The following is a 14,658-nucleotide window of genomic DNA, read 5'->3' as shown; positions in this document are numbered from 1 at the left end:
GTGCTTGGCGTATAGTCAGTGCCCAATAAATATCGAGTCAATTAAATTTGACTGAAATAGTCCCAACTAATTTTCTTCGTATCTGCAACACCATCAAGTTTCGAAGCAGCCCAACCATGTGGGTGGGGAGGTGGGGCATGAGAACAAGGCCCCTGCCTCCCCTGCCAGCCCTCCTCCTCACACACGGGGGTCATCATTCACCTTGGGGGAAAAGAAAGCTTTTAGCCAGCAAGAGCCCAGCAAGGAATGTCTTCAAGACCATGCATCTTCCTCTATTGTTTTCTATCTTTCCTCCCGACCTAACTCCACTGGACAGTAAAGGATGAGAATGAGGAGTAATGTTATTTAATAATCAGAATAATCAGGAATATATAATAATCACTAATAATCAGAAATAGCAATCCAAGTAAAAACAGCAGATTGCTAACTATGTGCCAGACAGTGTGAGGGGCTTGTAACATGAATTACCTCATCTAACCCTCAAGATAGCCAAATATCATTACTTCAGTTTTACAAGTAAGGAGACGGTGCCCAAGGTCATGGGCAAGTGAAGGAGCCAGGATCCAAACACAACCAGCCCTGCGTCCCTCACCACACGGGACCCCCTACATCCATCATGGCATCCGTGCTGCATCCTTAGAAATAAATGTTTAAAAGACAGCAACCAATAAATTGAGTTATTAATGTCTTGAATTCTTTAGGGGGGTGAAGTGGGGGCAGAGTTCTGTCTGTATATGAACCTGAGAGAGCCAGCAGCCAAAGATCTAGACATGCCTTTCCCATCCTCAGAAAGGAGTAATACTGAGAGAAGCATAGGACATTCCCATGAGAGACCTCTTTAGGGTCTGTTAGGGGCTATAAAGGACCCTCTAAGAATCATAGAAGACAATGACAACTCTGTTCAACTCTGTTCAATAAGTAATCACTGAGCACCTACTGTGTGATATTCTAGGTCTGGTCTTGTTCTTTTTTTTTTTAATGGTCACTTTACACTTTCTGAGTTCTGTGACCTAAAGATCCCCAGACACAGCTATGGAACAGTTCACTTGTAATGCAAAACTCACTGCATGGGGTGCAAAAAAAAAAAAAGATCGCACTGGTAACAAGGCTTCCAGGAAGAATAGAGAGGCTCCCTGGAGAAGGTGGAGCTTGATGAGGCCTCAATGCTTGGATTAGAACAAGCACAGAAAACAGGAAAACAGGGCCAGAATCCAAGCCCCCAGGAATGGAGGAGCTGTGTTGGTAGAAGATTGCAAGGAAGTAAGTCTAGAAGGGTTCCCATGAGCATCTAGGATGGGAAAGTCCCTGCAGGATAAGAGGAATTTGAACTTCGATCCTGCTGGAAGGCAGAGTGAGTTGCCGTGCCATGATGGCAAAGACTCATCTGGGGTGGAGGAGGGATTGACAGGGAGAGAATTTATAGGCTGGGAGCTTCAACAGGCAGTTGCTGGGATGCTCCAACCGGCAGGAGAGATCATGGACCCAAGGTGGGTGGGGCTGGGGGGTGTGGAAAAGCACTTTAAAGTAACAAGAAGCAGAACACAGAGGGTGTTGGGGGCAGTGAAACTATTCTGCAGGACACTAGAATGGTGGACACACGTCAGACCTTTGTCAAAACTCATAGAGTGGGGGCACCTGGGTGGCTCAATGGGTTAAAGCCTCTGCCTTCGGCTCAGGTCATGATCTCAGGGTCCTGGGATCGAGCCCTGCGTCAGGCTCTCTGCTCAGTGGGGAGCCTGCTTCCTCCTTTCTCTCTGCCTGCCTCTCTGCCTACTTGTGATCTCTCTCTGTCAAATAAATAAATAAAATATTTTAAAAAAACAAAAAAACCAAAAACCTCATAGAGTGAATGGTACCATAAGTGAACCTTGACGTAAAGTGTGGACCTTGGGTGATAATGAGGGAGAGGAAGGCCGCAGTATACAGGCTCTCTCTGTGCTCTACCCACATCTGCTGTGAACCTAAAACTGCTCTAAGAAATAATAATACTTTTTTTAAATGTAAGTCTATTCAAAAATATGTACATAATGAGAAAAACCTGGACAAGAGCAAAATGGGGAGAAGGGAGTCAAGGATGACTCAGCAGCCAGGTGACTGGTCTTTTTCCAGTCACCCGCAGAGAGAAGAAGTCAGAAAGAGGGCGCCTGTTTTCAGAGCTGAGCACGAAAGAGGAGGCAGGTGTGGACGTGCTGAGACGATGGAGGACATCCACACAAAACCACCTTCAGCCATCCGACCAACAGCCAGGACTAAGAAAAAAGAACAGGGTACAGGTAGGCAAATCGGAGACAAACGTGAGCATTATATGTTCCTCTTTCAAATGGAAAGACAAAGTCCCTTTCAGAAAGGAGAAGCATTGCAACCTGCTGGAAATAACAAGCGTCCCACCGAGCTGGCTGTCTCTGTCACAGAGAAGGGCCACTCAGGCTTGGTTACTTGTTAGAAGTTTGGTCACTTGTGAGAAGAGCAACATCAGGAACGGTGATCTACTGGTCAAGTTCAAATCCGGCCCAAGTGACATCAGTCCTGATAGGAAGGACTGGCCAGTAAGGTGAGGGTCAAGCGAGAGGGGAGCTTTCACCTCCGTCTCCCACTAAGAGAGCAGGAAGGCCCGGTGAACGGGAAAGCTGAGAAGCCAGCACCCAGCAGCCCGGCTACGTGTTCCCACTCTGCCCTTGGCCAACGGCAAGCATTTAACCTTTCTGTGCCTCGGTTTCCTCAACTGTAAAAAGGGGGACACCTGCCTACTTTGTGGATCTGCAGCAAAGATCTAAGGAGCAAACGTGAAGGCGTGTGCCTCAGGCTCGCTGTGTCCGCCACCGTCACCGTTCGGTCCTGGCCCTCTTAGACTCTTCTGAGACCTCGGAGAAAAAGTGCTGAGGTCTCTTCCTCAAGATCACAGAGCACCCGCTCCTTTAAAAAAAAAAAAAATTGTTCCCTTGAAGTATCTGTTTTGTCAGATGGAATAATAATATTTACAGAAGCAGAAATTTTTAGATATCTCTGCTCTGAAATTCAGCCCCACGTGGGGGCCAACACCTACCCTGGCCATTGCCTGCCGCAAATCATGCCCCCAGGGATCTCCGATGCCCAACCTTGATCCAAGAAGGTGAAGAGAAGCCAGACAGAAAGTCCTTTTCAAAGTGGGTGAAATACCACTAATAAGTGAAAATATCTCTTGTGATTTAAAAATAATAAACATAAATGAGTCTTGAATGAATGGATGGATTAATAAATAAATAAATACATAAGGTGGGTAAAATAGCAAAGCTATTATTCCTTAAATTATTTGCCAAAGGGCTGACTGTAATTAATCCAAGGGCGTTTGATACGGGTTTGTTTACAGGCTGGTTTAGCGAAGTTCTCAAAACAGAGGTCACAGGTGTCAAGGTTTCTCAACTGTCAGGGAAATGAGCTGACCAGAAAAAACCAGCATCCGGTCTGCACCTCCTTGTAAATCATTGCATTACTTTCCTGGCACTGGAACTTTCATGTGTGTTCGAGCAGAAGGAGGTCAGATTCTCAGGGTCTGATCTCCACAGGTGGCTGATAAAAAGGCTCTGTCTCCTGCTCTGAGATACCCGGACCCAGAGCCCTGATAACACCACATCCCACATCCCCCCACCCCCACCCCAGCTCTATCTCCCCACCCCCCAGCCAGCAGGACCCTGGGGTTGCTGCTAGGAAGGACACCTGCCTCCCCCCCTTTCTTCCCTTCTCCCCAGCTCTTCCAAATGCCACCTGACAATAAGGACAGCTGCTACGTCAGTAAGAAAAGGGAAGAAAACTATCAAGTAATCGAAAACTCTTTCTTTGTGCGTATCTCTAAGTCCTAAGGAGCACATGTCCCCAATACACAAAGTGCCCCGTTGTGCCCTGTGCTTTGAACTGTTTGGGTCTGTAAGTTTGAGGAAGGAACTGTGGAGTAGCCACAGTCATAGAGGGGAAAGCCTGGAGGTCAGACAAAAGTGAGGAGGCGGGAGGGGCAGGGCTCAGACACAGAGGGAGGGCAGGTGAGGAGCTCCAGGGGCTGCCTTCTCCCTAACCTAGTGAAGTCTCCTGAATGAGCAAGGCACACGGGGGTGCGGATCATCACCGGCGTGTCAGGGCCTACACCAGTGTAAATCAGAGAGCACCGGGGAGCCCTCTCCCACTCACACCCTAGGGAATTAGCAGAACATCTGGGAGGACTTCGGAATTCCCCAGGCCATGGGCTTGTGGGTTCTCACCAAGGTTTATTAGTTCTCTAAGGAACAGGAGGCCCCCAGATGCCACCTAGCTTAAAAGAGAAACGTGCCTTCCTTCCCCAAAACTAACTGAACCGTCTGATTTTCCTACTTAACATGGAAACACCACAGAAACGCATCCCAAAGCAGAGCATAAAGGGACATCCACCCCTATTTCACTTGAGCTCCACGGGTCTCACGTGGCACCCAGGTTCTCTCCGTGAGAGGTGGCAAACTGGGACAGAACCAAACAAGCAGTCGTGGACAAGGAGAGACAGGATCAGAAGCTGATTAAGGGGGTGCTGGGGCAGAAAGTGGAGCACAGATAGATGGGAAAATCAGCCAAGACCTTGAGAGGGTTCAGGGAGGGGGAGAAATGGCTCTAGGTGCCAGCCTGGACAAACAGGCGGATGGCAGTAATAATTTGTTCAGGTGGGCAAGGGAGGAAGACAGCTTGGTTGAGCGTGGGGAACAGAGGAGGAAGGATCAAGAAGTTAAAGAAATTCCAGTTTCTGAGGTCACAATCTACACAGACACCTCCATGGTCCTATACCATATTTTGCATTCACAAGGCTTGTTCTTTTTCTTAAGGAGGGCCCCCAAACTGCCCAAGTGTTCAGCCCTACGAAACCGGGGAGGGGATGATCAGTAGTGTTGGGCAGGTTAATTAAAAGGTCTGCGACACATCCAAGGACTCAGATTCAACATGAACTGTGTAATCTGGACCTCGCAAGAAAGCCAGACCCGAGCATCCAGGAACTAGGGGTTTAAAGTCACAGAAATGAATAAAACCAGGTGGTCCAGTGTTTTCATTGCCTCTGGATCATGTGGGAATCAAGATACAGATTCCCAGGTCTCATTTCAGACCTACTGAATTAGACTCTTTGGAAGTAAGGCCCAGAAATATGTTTTAACAAGTTTTCCCAGATAATTCTTATGCACAAAAACATTTGAAAACCACAGATCTCAGGAGAAAATGTGGAGAAGGAAGAACACCCAGGATGAGCCGAGGAGCTGCCACCTGGAGGGCTCAGTGGGGCCGTGGAAAAACATGCAAGGCAACAGATCACTTATCTGGTCATTAATAAAGTTAAGCATTTTTTTAAGATTTTATTTATTTATTTGACAGACAGAGATCACAAGTAGGCAGAGAGGCAGGCAGAGAGAGAGGGAAGCAGGCTCCCCGCTGGGCAGAGAGCCTGATGCGGGGCTTGATCCCAGGACCCTACCGAAGGCAGAGGCTTTAACACATTGAGCCACCCAGGTGCCCCAAACATTTTTATATACATATGTGAATTACCTATTAAAGTCTTTGCCCATATTTCTATTGGATTATTCTTTTTTTTTTTACTGATTTCTAAGACTCCATGTCTGTTATATATTTTGCAACTATTTGCTTTACTGATTTGTCATTTGCCTTTCAACTTTGTTTCTGATATCTTTTTTTCTTACAGAAGTGTAATGTTTCATAAAGTTAAATCAATAATTTCCTTTATGGTTTTTGAGTTTCATTAAAGTTATCAAACTCTGATAAATAAATAACTCCAAAGTTATTTTTTAAAACCATCTCATCTATGTATATATTTTAATGCCTCTAATTTGGTTTTGACATTTAATCTTAACTCTAAATGGAATGTGTTTTTATGAATGGTGTGAGGCAACCATCTGAACGGACTTTATGGAAGTTGATTCTGTCATACTTTCAATCCCTGTCTTCACAACAGAACTATTTCTGGACTACCCACTACTCATCCTACAGGATATATTTTGAAATCTGGCTTAACAGTACATTTCAAAATGTATTGCTTATCAGTACAAAGCTACTTTTCCAGGTAAACTTTATCAGTTTGTAAAAATTAAATGAAGTCACAGAGCTGGCTTAAACTCATAAAGATCTCATGACCTTGGGGCACCAAGGTGGCTCAGTTGTTAAGCATCTGCCTTGAGCTTGGGTCATCCCAGAGTCCTGGGATTGAGCCCCGTGTCCAGCTCCCTGCTCAGCAGGAAGCCTGCTTCTCCCTCTCCCACTCTCCCTGATTATGTTCCCTCTCTCGCTTTATCTCTCTCTCTCTCTCTCTCTCTCTCGCTCACTGTCAAATAAATAAATAAAATCTTAAAAAAAAAAAAAAAATCTCATGACCTTTTAGTCTTGCTTAGTCATTGGAGCATCAGCCTTTGGCCGGGAGGTGGCCCTACTTCCTAGTGACTCACACACTACACAGAAATCTCAGACTTCATGGAATTTTGAATTTACAAACCTCTCAGCAAAAATATTCTAACACCACATTTCTGCCAAGAGGCCCACATGGCCTCTTTGTGACTCAACCAATGCAGGTTCTGAATCTTTCCCCATCTTCTCCCCCATTTTTGGGCTCCCAGCTCATACCTTTCAGAGTTGCCGATGCCCACTGTGAATTGTAGTAAAGCAGTTCGATTAATAACATTACATACCAAAGGATGCTATATTTTAAGAGGCACTTCTTGGAAGCTTTGCTGGCCTCACTATACTGGGGCAGCCTCGAGGGAGAGCAGGGAGTCTTTGGCATCTCATAATTTATTCACCTGGCACCACTTATTCCAAAGGGAGATATGGGAGTGTGATGGAAAGATGAGACCAGGGGACCCGAGCTATAGCTCCCTTTCTACTTTGAATGAGCTGTGTAGTTCAGATTAAGTTATTCTGCCTCTCCACTGGGCCTCCGCTGCCTCATTTATAAAATGAGATTATTGGAAGAGAATGGGCATTTCTAACCTTGCTCTCCACCAGAGGTGACCCTTTAAGAATCAGAAGTAAGCTACAGATTCTCTCTCCCAGAATAATGCCCCTTTCCCATAAGTATAAAATCAGACATTTTCAGAGGGTTCACAGATCCCCTAAAGCCTATCTGTATTCCTAGGATCAAGATCACTGAGATCTACCGCAAGCTATTAAAAACAACAGAGAATACACAAATGTACACAGAATCACAAAAACTTAAGCAATTTGAATTATTCGCAGAACTAAGAGCATCTCCCCTGCAGATACTAGGAGGGGGGAGTCGTTATTCGGGGAAAAATAAATGAAAATGCCAATGAGACCTGCCCTTGATTGATGCCTGGCTTACCCCTTTACCTACATTCACAAGGGACTAGGTGAGACCTCCCCTTCCAGAGCCAGGCTGCCCAGTTCAAATTCTGGCTCCATCAATTACTGGTTTTCTGCCCTGGGCTCTGTAGCAGTTTCTTCATCTATAACAGAAACAGGAGGGTAAGGGGATAGAAATAGTACCAATGTCAAGGACTGTTAATAATATACATACAGTATTTGAAACAGGGCCTGGCCTACAGTAAGCCCTAAATAATTATCAGCTATTACAGAAAGGTGGAACACATTTGCTGAGTGGTTAAAATTGCGAGCTGTGAAGTTTAGGGAAGTCTTAAATACCTTGATGCTTTAGTTTCTCCAGATGTAAATAGGATCTGCTCCATCAGTTTGTCGGGGGGATTAATGTTACTGTCACATAAAAAGTCTCTCACAATGCCTAGCACATAATAAGTGCTCAATAAATGTCAGCTGTTGCTATGAACAGTTCTGGGAGGGAAGGATTATCACTACCTTTTTTAAAAATTTCCGAATAAAAGGTAAGTTAGACAGTGGGTCCTGCTGATCGTACCTCAGATACCGAATGACTGTGTTCAAGACTTCAATCTGAGGAGTCTGAAACCAGAACTTGTGACCACGACCCTGTACTATCTCTTATCTGAACAGGACTAAGAGAGCATAAATGCTGATTCATACCTACTACGTTACCAAGAGAAAGAAAGCGGTGGGTGATAGCAGTCTAAAATTTGGGGTATTCTCCATGGAGGTGAACCCTGACTTAGGCAAAAAGCCCCTCTTTGCCACTCTTAGAAATGAAAGACTACAGTGGCTGGACCCCTGACTCAACCACTTCTAAGCCTTTCACAAGCAGTTGTTAAACCACAGCAATGACACCGAAAGAGGAAAAAAGAAGCCATTTCCCATAATAGCTTTGCTAACAAACCGAACCCTTTAAAATGAAAGTAGAGATCCTAAGGCTGAAAAAAGCTATCAAGAGGGCTCTGAAGCCACCTAAAAAATTGCAGTCTAGAACACAAATGTCAGTCTTTAATTAACAGGTTTTTATTTAGAAAGGAATGACAGTTTATATCTATTTTTTGGATATCAAACTCTAGGAGGTCTTCCCCTAAGTAAAATAAGAGGAAGTTCCCACCACAAGCCAGAGTGGTGGGGAGAGAAGTGGAGTGCCAATCAAGAGACCCCTTGGAGAGGAGCAGGGACACCTGGGCAGGTCCCCACTCTTTGCACACCAATTTCCTCACCATTGAAACGGTAGGTACAGCTGGCACTGAGAATGTCCGAAACGGGCTGCCAGGAGAGACAGGATGATCAGTTAAACACAAGTCGGTGCTAATCACATTGCTTCCCATCTTCATATACTGACTTCTAAATATATTTTATTTGTGTACCTTTATCCCAAACATCCCCAGTAGCCGATCTTAAATCTACCATTGCTTAGTGAGGGATAGCCACCCCTGGAAGCGACTGCCAAAGGGGCAGGAGCCCTCACCTCACCTACCTGGTACCTCCTTTTTGGGACTGAGCTCTGTCCTCACTGGTCTCTCCGGCGTTCACCTTACCCCGTGGCCGCGCTCAGGCCCGGGGAGGACCGCGAGTCTGGCATTCCAAGCCCGTCCCCGCCCCCCGCCCCCGCCCCCTCTTCCTGCCCCGAGGGTGGGAGTCAGAAGCCCACCGGACTCTAGGCCTGTTTCTGCTTCCATCTGGCCAAAGGACTCCCCTCCCCGGGCCTTAGTTTCCCTGTTCTTAAAACGAAAGATTTGAAGGCGATCACGTGAAAGCCTCGTTTCTGCTCTAAATTTCTAATTCCATCATTCTTACAAGTAAACGGGTCTTGCAGAAATAGACGCCCTTCCTCTCCGGCAGGACAGGTTGCCCTACGTCCCCGTGACCATCCCCCTCAAAAACCCGTGCGACCTCACACAAGTATGATGCATCATAACTGGAAAACAGGCTGTTGCTTTCCCGAGGCACCAAACCTGCTTATCATCATCAGTCAACGTGGATTTTTCTCTCGGGCCTCTTCCCTCAATCCCGCAATCCTACAAAAACCCCTGCCTACCCTTCCCAATTTCTAAACTCAAAGCTACCCATTTCGTGGGTTCAATAATAATAACAGTAATAAAATACCCACCCAAACCCGGCCTGGTGTAGGGTGCCACAGCACTTTTTCTGGCATCCAGGATCCCCCCCTCTGCCCCACCCTCTCCCCGGGGGGTCTCTTTAGCCCCGAACCCCTGGACCGGTACGCAATACCCCGCATGTCCTCCCCGGGCAAACGGGCCGACCATTTCTCCCTCCCCTGCACATCCCGGCTGCGAAGGTAGCAGCTCCCCGCTCCAATCCCGGGCACCCAAGCTCCTCCCAGCCCGCAGGCAGCGGCACCTGGGGGCAGCGGGCCCTCTGGGGAGAAAGGGGCGGCAGGCTCGCCCTCGGCCGCGGTCCCCACCCGGGCGGCGCGGGGAGGCCTCCCCTGTAAGGCTCCTGTCACTTACGGACGGCTCCTCCCGGCAGGGCCAAGCCCGCGGGCTGGCAGGCGGCGGAGTTTGCTGACTCAAAGGCACGGCGGCGGCGGAGGCGAGCGCCCAGGAGCGCACCCGAGCGCAGCCCCGCGCGCCCCGCGCACGTAGCGGCCCCGCGCCCGCGCTCAGCGCCCGCAGATCTCGTGGGGCTGCCCGGCCTCCCGCTTCCGCCGCCCAGGCAGTCACCGCACCGCCCAGTCCCAGGTGCGGCCCCCGCCGCCGGCGAGCCCCGCCCTCCCGCCCGAGGAAGATGAGGCGTACCCTTGGCCCGCCGAGCTGCAGCGAGCGGTGCAGCCGCCGGGGGGCGCCCCCGAGCCCTGATTCCGCTTTGCGCGTCCGCCTAATCCGGGAGGGAATACGGGCGCTTGCCTGGACGTTAGAACTGAAGGTATGCAATGGGCATCCTCGGGAATCACCACTTAAAAGCCACCTGGAGTTTGTTAACCCCGCCCCCTTAGTGCGGGGGAGGATTCCTGAATGGGGGAGAGATGGATAGAAAGTGCGATCAGAAAGAAAGATTGAATGTTAACGGTAGAGTCTCGGTGGAGGACATATGGGGCGTTTACTGTAAAGTTCTTTAAACTTTGCTGTATATTGGAATTTTTTTCATAGTAAAACCTCTAGGGGAAAGAAATGAGATCTGCCAAGGGGCCAGAATCGGGCACCCTGCCCTGAGTGTGACCCCCCTGTTTGCATGGAAAACCCCAAGAATCACTTAAACAGCTCCTGGATGCCTAAAGGCCAGAATAATAAGATACTTCATTTTTCCAGCACGAATTTTCCCATTAGACAGCCGGCTGCAGATTATCTCGTTTAGAGCCATTCCAGGCCCACCAGAAAATGTGCCTGTCTAACCTCCACACCTAGACGGACTTTGCCTAGCAAAAGTTCTGTATCTACCAAGTGGTGGCTTAACTTGGATCCTGAACTTGCAGCTCTGAAGCTTGAAGCACTCACTGGTGTTAAAAAAAGAGAAAAACAAAATTTAACAGAGTAAATTTAAAGATCTTATTGGCTTTACTCACTGACCACGAATCTGGCGGCATCCCAACTTGCGGACGGAGAGGAGCTCTGAGGAGCGGACAACCGGGAAGATTTTTTTAGGCAGAAGGGAACAGAACAAGTTATAGGAACAAAAAGCAGGTTGATTGCAGCCAAGTAATTTTCCTTTAGGGTTCAGCTGGGACCTACCTATCAGGCAGATTCCCTAGCCAGTGCTGACCAGGTTATTTCTGACTGACTGGCTTAAGATTCCATTTCTGGGAGACACCAAAACTGTAAGGAAGTCTCTGGCTATGTGGGGATTTGCATAACCATCTCTTGGTTTTTTGTGTGTGTGTTTGTTTGTTTGTTTGTTTTTAAGATTTTATTTATTTGACAGAGATCACAAGTAGGCAGAGAGGCAGGCAGAGAGGGAGAGAGGAGGAAGCAGGCTTCCTGCTAAGCAGAGAGCCCAATGTGGGGCTCAATCCCAGGACCCTGGGAACATGGCCTGAGCTGAAGGCATAGGCTTTAACCCACTGAGCCACCCAAGCACCCCTGTCTTGTTTTTAACATTACTATTTAATTTCTTAAAATTGCACCCAAGTCATAATATACAAGTGAATGTAAACTTGATAGCTTTTGAAAATCAAATTAAAGTGTGATTTTCAAAGTCTCGTTCCTTTGCTCCACAAAGAAAAACATTGACTGGAAAAAAAAAAATGCAGCACATGTTTAAGATCCCAAGAGATTCTGGAAAATTAAAATCTTTCTGAATGTATTTTTGTCAAAGCACAACCTTACAACTGTAGACAGAGTAGCAAAAAAACCTTTGGAGAGTCTGCAGAAGGTCATTTAAATATCTGTTAGAATTATGACCCTAACAGAGAGGGAGAATATAAAAAGAATTCAGAATAGAATGAAGCAATAATGGAATATTTTAATCCACTCCATGTACGGTGTTACGGGTTTAAATTGTAATGTGCAGCCTGAATCCAGAGGCTGGAGCTTAGTGACCACCACCTTTTTAGGTTCTGACTTTGTTATACCATCGGTGGGTAAGTGAAAAACCAGGACTTTCTGGTGCTTAAGAAATTCTAACCAGCTGAGAAAATTATCATAAAATTGCTTTTAAGAAGAAATTGCTTTAATTGACAAATCCTTCCTCGACTGTGGCTGCTAGCTAGGATCCTGTTAACTGAGTTTAAGCCCTAGCTTTACTACCTTTTGTTTTATGAGCTTAGGAAAAGAACATAAACTTTCTGGGCCTCATTTTCCCATATAAAAAAAAGGCGGCTGGTAAAAATAGCACCAGCCACACAGGGTTGTTGTGGGGATTAGGTGAAATAATCTAGGTATGGGGCATCTGGCTGGCTCAGTCAGTAAAGCATGTACTCTTGAACTTGGGGTCATGAGTTTGAGCCCCCTGTTGGGTGTAGAGATTACTTTAGAAAAAAAGGTAAAATACTTCAAAAAAATCTTTTTAATAATCAGGTAAAGTTCTTGGAACTGTGCTAGGTACATAATAAGTGCTCAATAAATATATTTATTATGATGACATTATTATAATTTTATCATAACTGTTATTATAATTTGATCCTCTCCTCTAATCTCTTCCATCTCCAAGCTACCCTTAGTACATATTAAGGAAAGCCACCTCCAGTACACTGCCTCTAGCTCAAAAGTCAGTAAGTAGATACTGAAGATAGTAAAAATGGAAGTTGCCTGGACCCATTGCTCAGAAATTGTAATTAGCTGATACTATAAAGAACAGAACATTATATTAAAAACTCTTTATCTTTAAATGTACATAAATGGTCCTGCCTTCTTGAGAAACATTGTCATGGTAGATACAATGTACAGAAGATGGCTTTTATCATTCATCAAACAATAAGGGACATGAGTAAAAAAATTAAACCACAAATAATTTGGATTTTGATTTCTTACAATCAATCTTTTTTGAATAGTATGAGGACAGATTAACATGAATAAAAATAACCACTCTTGACCATTAATCTAACATGTTTTTTTCAAAATACCTCTCTTATGCACCCCTGCCAAATAATGACTAAAGAAAACTTTTGAGCCTGATTACCTATTTCTAACATAAAGTGGTTTAGACTCCTCATCTATCTACCCACCACTCCATCTTTCCTAATTTTTATTAGTGGACTATATTTCTCTCAGTTAAAGGCCACAATCCTACTAACTTTGACCTGCTCCCTTCCCCAATCCACAAAGATCCAGCCCCATGCATTTCACTGTGGTCAGATCTTGGTGTTTCCTCGCCTTCTGCTATCCAGTTCTTCAATCTCTCAGAATCCTACAACAGCCTCTTTACTGTGGTCCAAGTTATTGATTTTCCAATGTTTTTAGCAAGGGATCCTTTTTTAAAAAAAGAACACCCTTTTTAAAACTGAGAAAAACAGAATTGCATTACTATGCATGTATTTGAAAACTTTGATTTTGTAACATTTGTATATCATAAAGAAATTCAGGACCACCAGAATCTGCTTTGTTGAACACCAACATTTGAAATCAAGGATTTGTGAACAATTATTGGAATCTCCTATCAGGATCAACATCCAATTTATTTCTGTATTTGATTGCTCAGTATTGAAAAAATCCTAATCGACTTAGAGAGGTGTTTGTAAATAGTCACAGTTTATGAACAATTTAAGATCGTCTTCATTCTAAACGATTCAGAAATTTAAATGGGGGATAATTGAAATTTTTGTCTCAAAGATGACTCACTAAGTATAACACATCCTTATGTCTTATTGCAAATAGAAAATGGAGGTCAGGGGGCGCCTGGCTGGCTCAGTCAGAGGAGCATGCTACTCTTGATCTCTGGGTTGTATGTTCAAGTCCCGCATTGGGTTTAGAGATTACTAAAAATAAATAAATATAAATAAACTTTAAATAAATAAATAAAATAAATAAATATAAATAAACTTTAAGGAAAAAAAAAGAAAAGAAAATGCAGGTCAGAAGACCAGTATTTACAGTGGGTGCAAACATATATATAATGGGAATTATCGCCACACAACAGGCTATGGGGTCACTTGTCTTTACAGAACTATATAAGAAAACACACTCTTTTCTCCTTTACTCCAGATGTGTGAGTTTTCCAAGCAATTCTGCAACACCAGATGGGTGTCCTACGATTCAATTCAGTTCTGATGCTGTCTCCCCAGAGCTAGTGTTCTGTCCCATGAAATTGCCTTAGTCCCATTAAGACTTCAGATGCCAGTTCAAGTTCCAAGTTGTCACTGTACGGATGGTTCCTGACTTACGATGGTTTGATTTAAGATTTTTTGACTTAACGATGGTGCAAAAGTGATATAGCTTCAACAGAAACTATACTTCAGATTTTGATTTTTGATCTTCTTCTGGGCTAGTGATATGTGGTATGATCTCTTGTGACACTAGTCCCTCTCCCCTTCCCAAAGGCTAGGAAGTGGAGTGGAAAGTTCCAAGCTGCTAACCAGGGTTTGGTCTTTCTTGTGACCAACCTCCATCTTGGAGCTATCCAGGAGCTAACCCAGAGTTACCGCATTAGAAAAAAGGCACTCCCAAGGATCTTGGAAATTCCAATGGATTTAGGAGCTCTCCGTCATGAACCAAAGTCAAAACCATGTATTAGAACAAAAGATCTCCCAAAGCTCTTATCACTCAGGAATTATAAGGATCTATGCCAGGAACCTAGGGCAGATAGATAGATAGATAGATAGATATAAATAGATAGATATATGATTTAGACTATATATAGTATTATTAATATATATAGTATTATTTCACAACAACCAACAGAGGCACACCAGGTTTG

At 45.1% G+C, this 14,658-nt stretch overlaps 1 protein-coding gene across 2 annotated transcripts in view; it reads right to left on the bottom strand.

Moving 5' to 3' along the window:
* The window catches only part of SNX10 (sorting nexin 10), a 72,504-nt gene extending 62,560 nt beyond the window's left edge, over positions 1-9,944 (bottom strand). For both annotated transcript variants that reach the window (XM_044246259.1, XM_044246260.1), the window contains exon 1: positions 9,822-9,944. The gene's annotated coding sequence lies outside the window, so the exon portion shown is untranslated. The remainder of the gene's footprint in view (positions 1-9,821) is intronic.
* Positions 9,945-14,658: the final 4,714 nt, after the last annotated feature.

The sequence above is a fragment of the Neovison vison genome, chromosome 4 (assembly GCF_020171115.1).
Source record: "Neovison vison isolate M4711 chromosome 4, ASM_NN_V1, whole genome shotgun sequence".
In the NCBI taxonomy this organism is placed as follows: domain Eukaryota; kingdom Metazoa; phylum Chordata; class Mammalia; order Carnivora; family Mustelidae; genus Neogale; species Neogale vison.
The sequence above is the reverse complement of the archived record's forward strand: the minus strand, read 5'-3'. Positions and strand labels throughout refer to the sequence as shown.